Below are 6,969 nucleotides of genomic sequence, written 5' to 3'. Positions count from 1 at the left end.
GAGATGCAGACCTGAAGCCCAGAAGGATCAGGTCTGACACTGAATATTTGGGGGTCTTGTTCATGGGGTTGGGGGAGTGCCATGGCAACCAAGGGAGTGAGTGGCAGACTTTGCTCCTGGGCACAATGGGTGAGGAGGTAGGGGATCCGCCTGTGTGGCGGATTTGAGGGGACTGAGGAGGGTCTGGTTCTTCCCCAGGCAGCTTTTTCACCTTGAGTTACCTTCCTCCCCTCACCCTTAATTTAGTCCCTCTCCGTTCTCCCTTTCCTTGCTCTCCCCCTCAGCAAAACCACGTAGCCTTTCTCCTCTGGCCCCAGATCATTGGATTTAGAGCTGAGAGAGACATTGAAAGGGTGGCTCAGCCTCCTTGTTCTCTAGAAGAGAAGAGACATTAAGTCACTTTACCTCCACAGAGGTCATTGCTTGCCCACAATTGAGGGAGAAGTGGCAGAACCCGTGTTTGATCATGGGGTTCTAGATTAAGAGCTGGGAAGAACCTCAGATCCCCTCCTTTCCCGGGAAGAGGAAACTGAGGGCCCAGAAAGGTGATGAGATTATCATTATTATCAATAAGGTCTTCATGGTCACTACTGCTAATAATAGTGACGTTTATGTAAGGCCTTTTTTTCCCCAGGGTTTACAAAATGCTCTACTGGCTTTCTGTTACTGAGCTTCCCAGCAGCCCTGGGAGAGAAGTAGTGTTATCCTCCTTTGGGAGGAACTGAGGTCCTGAAAATTTCATTTGATTTATCCAAGGTCATCGGGCAGTGGGCATTAGAGACGGCATCTGAACCTGGGTTCTCTGATCCAGGGCCAGGCTTCTATCTACCAGACTTATATCCTCCCTAAGTGGAGGTGATTTCTTTGTGTGTCGAGCTGGACTTCAGCCTCATGTCCTGGGCTAAGTCTGGGGAGCCCAAATTACTGTAAGGTTATATGGGGGATGGAGGCAGTGGGAACCTGCAAAACAGCCCCGCCAGATGCCAGGCTGGGGATGGAGGAGGCGTGGAAGGGTTACTATGACAAAAAATGGGCACACTGCCACAATCCGTCTCCAGAGCAGAGAATGAGTCTGAGTATTGCCCCATTTTACAGGTGAGAAAACTGAGGCACAGAGAAAGAAAAAGACCGAGCCAGGACTAGGATCTGGTTCTCTTGCCTAAATCTTGGTATAATAGAAAGACTGGGAGTCAGGAGACCCATGTTCCAGCCTTTGGCAAGCCCCCACCCTTTTCTAAGGCCTCCGTTTCCCCATCTTTAAGATGCTGGACACGTTTTATCTCTAACAACCATTCAAGCTCTAACCGAATCGCTGACCTGTAACTCCTCCCCGTTGGCTCTGATTCTGCCATTTGAGACCTGCTCCTGAGCCCCTTGCTACCAAGAAGGCCTTGGTCGCTGCCTGAGTACTTTGTTCCTCTGCCTCCCCCCAGCCTTCTTTCTTCCTGTATTTCTGCGCCCTTGTTGCTTTGTTTCTGTAGCTCTGGGACCCCCGGGGGCCTCTTCCCAGCCCTGAGGGAAGCAGGGACAAGAGGATGTTCTGCTCAGGAATCCTGACAGCTGGCTGGTCACCATCATATCTGGGTCTCAGAGCTAAAAATAAACTAGGATGGGCTGAGCCCAGGAGGGCGGGAGGTGCGGCGGGACCAGGAAAAAGGACTGGATTTGGAAGTTTATCTGTTCCGATGCCCTCTGCAGCCCTGGGAGCAGCCAAAGACCCAGAGGAGGAGGGGGGGAAAGCACTGCATTTGGTGGGAGAGACTCGGGGTTCAAATCCTGGGTCTGCCTTTTGGGTAAATCTCTTCAGCTCTCTCTGGGCCCTCAGTCTCCTTGTCTGTAAAATGAAAGAAACCGTGAGCTTGTGGGAAAACCAAATCGGGAAATCCCGAGTTGGAAATCCTCTGCATCCTGCCCTGCTTGGAGTGCTAAGTCTAGGCATTGGATTTTAGAGCATGTATTGATGAACTGGAGAGGCCAGAAAGGGGTGAAGGACTTTGGGGAAGCCGATGTTTGAGAATCGGCTAGAGAGGGTGGGAGGGCGTAGCCTCGGACCCTTCGTGCGGGAAGCCACCCTTGCCTGTGGCCAGGGCCCCGGGGCTGGGCAGAGTCGCCGTGCGCTCGCGGCTGACAGCGGCTGCGGGACCGGGGGTCGGCGGGGCCATCGCGGCTGCAGCACCTGCGGAGCGCCGGGGGGCTGCGGGGGGGGGGGGGGGGGGGGGGGAAGCAGGAGTAAATCTGGGAAGCTGCAAATGAGGCAAACTGAGGCTGGCTTTCTCTCTCACATCCAGCAAGACTGGCTGACTACTCTTCAAGAATGTTGGAGCACATGGTCTTGTTCAGATATGGATTGAAAGAGCTGGTTCATGAGTCCTCCCTTCCAGGCTCTCTCTGCCTCCTCAAAACTGGCCAGAGAGTCAGGGTCAAAGGTCTCACACATCAGAATATTAGATAGAGCTGGGAGGGCCCTTAGAACCCAGGAGGTCAGGACTGGGAGGAACCTTGAACACAGGCTGTCAGAGCTGGGAGGGTCCTTAGAACCCAGGAGGTCAGGACTGGGAGGGCCGGTAGAACACAGAACTGAGAGGGAATTTCTCATTATTTGGACCTTGACGCTATTCCAGGGCAGATATGTAACTAATCATGTATTTTCTCAATCAATAGTTGCTGGTCAATGATAATCAGATGTTTAAAAAATATTAGAGTTTATGTAGTGTAAATCTCTTGATTTATTACCACCCAGATAAAGGGGAGAATGTAAGAGAGGCACAAGATCCAGGGGCCTGGCTTTCTGTCAATGATTTCATCCTGACATGCTTGTTCATGGTAGATGCTGGGGGGGAAGGGAGGAAGGGTAAATCGTGTGTAGTCTTTAGTGCTTCCAGTTTCTGGCTTAAAGGAATGAGATTGCTAGGGGAGCGTTTGGGGGGAGACGGCATGCCCAGTGCATTTGATGCTAGCCAGACAGCAAATGGGGAATAAGGTTTCAATGCTTGGAAAGCACAGAGGCAAATGCTGCGGAGATAAGGGATGGGTTGGAAAGATCCAGGGGAAGGAGAGGGCTAAAGACAATTATAAAACCTTGGATTGGAGTGGGGGGGGAGGGGTCAGGTCTTTGAGGTCCCAGGATTTAGGGCAGGGCAGACTATCACACATCCCTACAATTTAGGCTTAGTTCATTAACATCTACATTGTTTCAAAGTAATCTGCAGGTCCCTCAATTTAATTCTTTAGTAAATATTTTGCTGGTCTTGACACTGCATATCTAAAGTTTATCTGAAATTTACTGGCCTTAGCCGGGGCCACTACCTTCAGGTCTGGTTGGCTTCCCCTAAGGAGCCTTAGTTCATTTATGAGACAGTTGCCAGTTGCTCCCATGCATCCCTGTTTTATTTTCAGCTCCCTTAATTTATGGGACAGTTTGTGACTTCTAGGTTGCCCTTTGCCATTTTACTACTATTGTTACCTTACACTAGTTACTTATAAACCTACTGTACTAAGTGGGTGGCTGGGAGGACCACAAGAAGATACAATTTCGCCACACAGCTCATTAAGTTTTGCAGAGTGCTTTCTGGTGCTCGCATCCTGTCGACCCTGAGCTGTATACACCATTCCCATTTTGCAGAAAGGAGGTAAGCTAGTGAATTGCCCAGCTGGTAGAGGTCTGAGGCTGTGGTGGAACTCGGATCTTGAGCGTTGTGCCATCTAGCTGGCTTTTTTGTTGTTGTTGCTGAGGCAATTGGGATTAAGTGACTTGCCCAGGGTCACACAGCTAGGAGGTGTTAAGTGTCTTGAGGGCAGATTTGAATTGAGCCAACGGCACTCGCTGCCTTTGAGTAGAGAAGGATCCCTAACAAATCTGACATCTTGAAGGATTAGAGATCGTACTTCTTTTTGAAACGGGGAAACAGACCCGGAGTAGGTAGGGCACTTGCGCAAGAGCATACCGCAAGTCAAAGGCAGAGGCTTGAACTCAGGGCTCCAAGCTTCTGGTCTAGGGTCCTGGCTCACTTTGCCTGGGCTTGATGATGGTTCCTGAGATCTCAAATTCTACCCCATCTCCCTCCCACCCCCAATGCAGAAGTTCCCTCTACTCGCAGCAGCCATGAGGTCATGCAGCCTACATCTTAATACCTTCAGGAGGAGCTGCTCACAGCCGTAGGAGGCAGCTGTTCCGTTAGGGAAGAGTCGCTTGTTGGGAAATTCGGATTTTTTTCCTTGTGGAGGTAGGGAGGGAAAAGGTTTTTCTTTGAGGGAAATAACCCTGAAAAGTGGGATGGGGAAATAGAGAATCCCTCTGGTTCTCTGTTTCGGGGTATGGAGCGGGAGAGAATGGTCATTCCCTCTCCCAGTCCTAATCTTAATTCTCACGATCTCAAATTGCGGGAAGGAGTTTGCAGGAGCATATTTATTTTTTGTTTTTTTTTAAAGAGAGCGATCTCTTTAAGGTATGTAAATCGTTTCCAGTGTCTCCAAGAGAGACCGACCGCCTTCCTGAATTTAGCCAATCAGAAGATGAGGTTGAGAGTTCCACGCTCAAAACGTACCAATAGCGGGGGAGTGGCCGGGCAGCTCCGCCCCCCCCCGCAACTGGGTAGTGTGCTCCGCGCGTCGGGGTGGAGGGGTAGAGCGGGGGTGGGGGTGGGCTGCGTGGGCTCCGCCTATTGGGGGGGCGGGGTCGGGCGGGGCGGGGCTCCGATGCCCAGCGCGCTGGGGTGTCAGTGTCGGCGTCGGCGGGCCCGGAGCCGCAGGTGGCTACGCCGGCTGGAGGAGGACGCTGCGAGGGCCGCAGGGAGGTGAGTGGCCGCGTTGGCCCCACGGGTCTGGGGGGCGTGCGGGCGCCTTCTCCCGCTGCGACCTCGGCTCCGGAGACGGCTGGTGCGGAGAGCGAGCCGCCCCCAGTCTCCCCGGGTCCCCGTTTGCCCGCTGCCTCTGGTGCCCTCGGTTCCTCCGGGCACCGGGAGACGGCTCTGCATCCCTCTCGGTGCCCATTCCCGGGAGTACGGCTCCTCCTGCAGCAGCGCCCCATCCCTGCAGAGTGGCGCCCCTCCCCTCCCCGAGCGGCACCCCCTTCCCTCCTCCGCTCTCATCCGCAACCCCCTTCAGAAGCGGTTTCAAGCCCCCACCTCTCCAGCTGTGACCTCTCCCCATCCCTCTCCCCGCAGCGGGGCCGTCCCCCTCCCATCACCCCAGCACAGAAGCATCGCCCCGTTTCTCCCTCCCCTCTTCCTGAAGCTTCCTATTCCCCCCAACAATAGCTTCTCATTGCCTTCTTGGGAGCAGCCATCACCAGCCCTTCTCTATAAGAGGGCCAACCCCACCCCTCCTGTATCCATCCTCCTCACTCCCGCCCCACTTCTCCGCCCGGGAAGGTGCTAGACTGATGGGCAAAGAGCTCATCACCACTGTGCCCTCCTGCTCAAGGAGACAATGGGGCCCGGGCACACTGTAGACCCGGAGCCAAAGAGCCCCCAGGGTGGCCATGGGGTGGGGGAGCCATTGCTGAAGGGACCCCGGGGCAGTGCGGAGGCCCCGAGGCAGGCCGGCTGGCTTTGGTGCACCCTGTCTGTGGGCTGTGTGTTTGAGGGTCAGCCTTCCCGGGCCTGGGGCCCGAGGGCACCTGAGCTTGTGGTGGTACTGGCTGGGCCTCTCCCTGCCCTTGGGGCTGGGGGCATCCTTGCTGGGGCCGAGGGCCGGCTGGCACGGGGTCTGTGTCCGCTGTGTGGCAGCTTCAGCAGAGCATCTGCTCTGGGATTAAAATAAAAATCAGATCTTATTCTATTCACTGACTTGGCAGCTCTCCCTAGCAGCTCTGGGGGAGAGGAGGAGGAGGAGGAGGAGGAGGAGGAGGGTGCAACTCTGTGTGTGTGTGTGTGTGTGTGTGTGTGTGTGTGTGTATACATGTAGCAAATCCTTCTCCCCAAAACCTGCCTTTCTCCCAGAGTAGGCCTGGCAGTGAGCATCTGGTTTGAGCTCAAGCTGGGAGCAGGGCCGGGGGAGGGGGGTGTTGCTTGGCTGATTAGGCTGATTAATAGTGTGCTATATACATCACTCCCATACAGACACCCCCTCCGGTTAGGCAGAAGTTGCGTTGGGTACCTCTACCTTCTCCTGAGCATCACCTAGTCTCACTCCGATTTGGGAAGCGATGGAGGGCATCTGGGCCCCGACAGGTTCAGTAGGCGATAATAGTTCTCCACCATCATCCCTACCTCAGAGCTCTGGGACAAGAGCTTCAGAGACAATGGTTCTCCTCCCAAGTTACCTCCTGTCTGGATGTGTAACTTCCCCTACCTGAGACTTAATTTATCGGTAAAATGGGTTTGTGATGCTTGTACGCATAATAAATTGCTACGAGATCAATATTTATAAAAAGATACTGGACCTGAAGCCTGGAGCTGACATATAGTAATGGCTGTGTGACCTTGGACAAAGGCTTCCCTTCTCTGGGCCCGAGCATGTTTAGTCATTCTTGATTTTCCATGACCCCATTTTGTGGTTTTGACAGAGAATGGAGTGGTTTGTCATTTCCTTCTCCACTTCATTTTACTGATAAGGAAACTGAGGCAAACAGGGTGAAGTGACTTACCCAGGATCACGAAGCTAGAAGTGTCCGAGGCTAGATTTGAACTCTGGAGGATGGGCCCAAGTTTGACCACCTATCAAATGGAGATGATCATTGCACTCATTGCTAGTGTGGCTTTTGACAACTTATTTTTGGAGATTGGTTTCCTTTTCTAAAATGAAGACATCAGACAAATGATCTCTGAACCTATGAGATATGTGTTTCAGCTATTGACACTTAAAAGTTGTTTTGAGAATAGTGTTTTATAAACTTTAAAACACAGGAAAAATGTAGGCTGTCATTTTCTGTAAAATGAGGGGGGCAGAAGAAGGCCCTCCCAGCTCTGACATCCCATGTTCTAATATCCTTCTCAGCTTTGATATTCCACATTTCTAAGGGCTCTCCCA

General features: G+C 52.9%; 1 protein-coding gene across 1 annotated transcript in view; it reads left to right on the top strand.

Annotated features, from left to right (window-relative positions):
- The first annotated feature begins 4,730 nt into the window (after positions 1-4,730).
- FCHO1 (FCH and mu domain containing endocytic adaptor 1) overlaps positions 4,731-6,969 on the top strand; it is a 49,375-nt gene continuing 47,136 nt past the window's right edge. The window contains exon 1 of the mRNA XM_031948239.1: positions 4,731-4,793. The gene's annotated coding sequence lies outside the window, so the exon portion shown is untranslated. The remainder of the gene's footprint in view (positions 4,794-6,969) is intronic.

This window comes from Sarcophilus harrisii, chromosome 1 (assembly GCF_902635505.1).
Source record: "Sarcophilus harrisii chromosome 1, mSarHar1.11, whole genome shotgun sequence".
Taxonomy (NCBI): Eukaryota; Metazoa; Chordata; class Mammalia; order Dasyuromorphia; family Dasyuridae; genus Sarcophilus; species Sarcophilus harrisii.
This window is presented reverse-complemented; position numbering and strand designations above follow the sequence as displayed.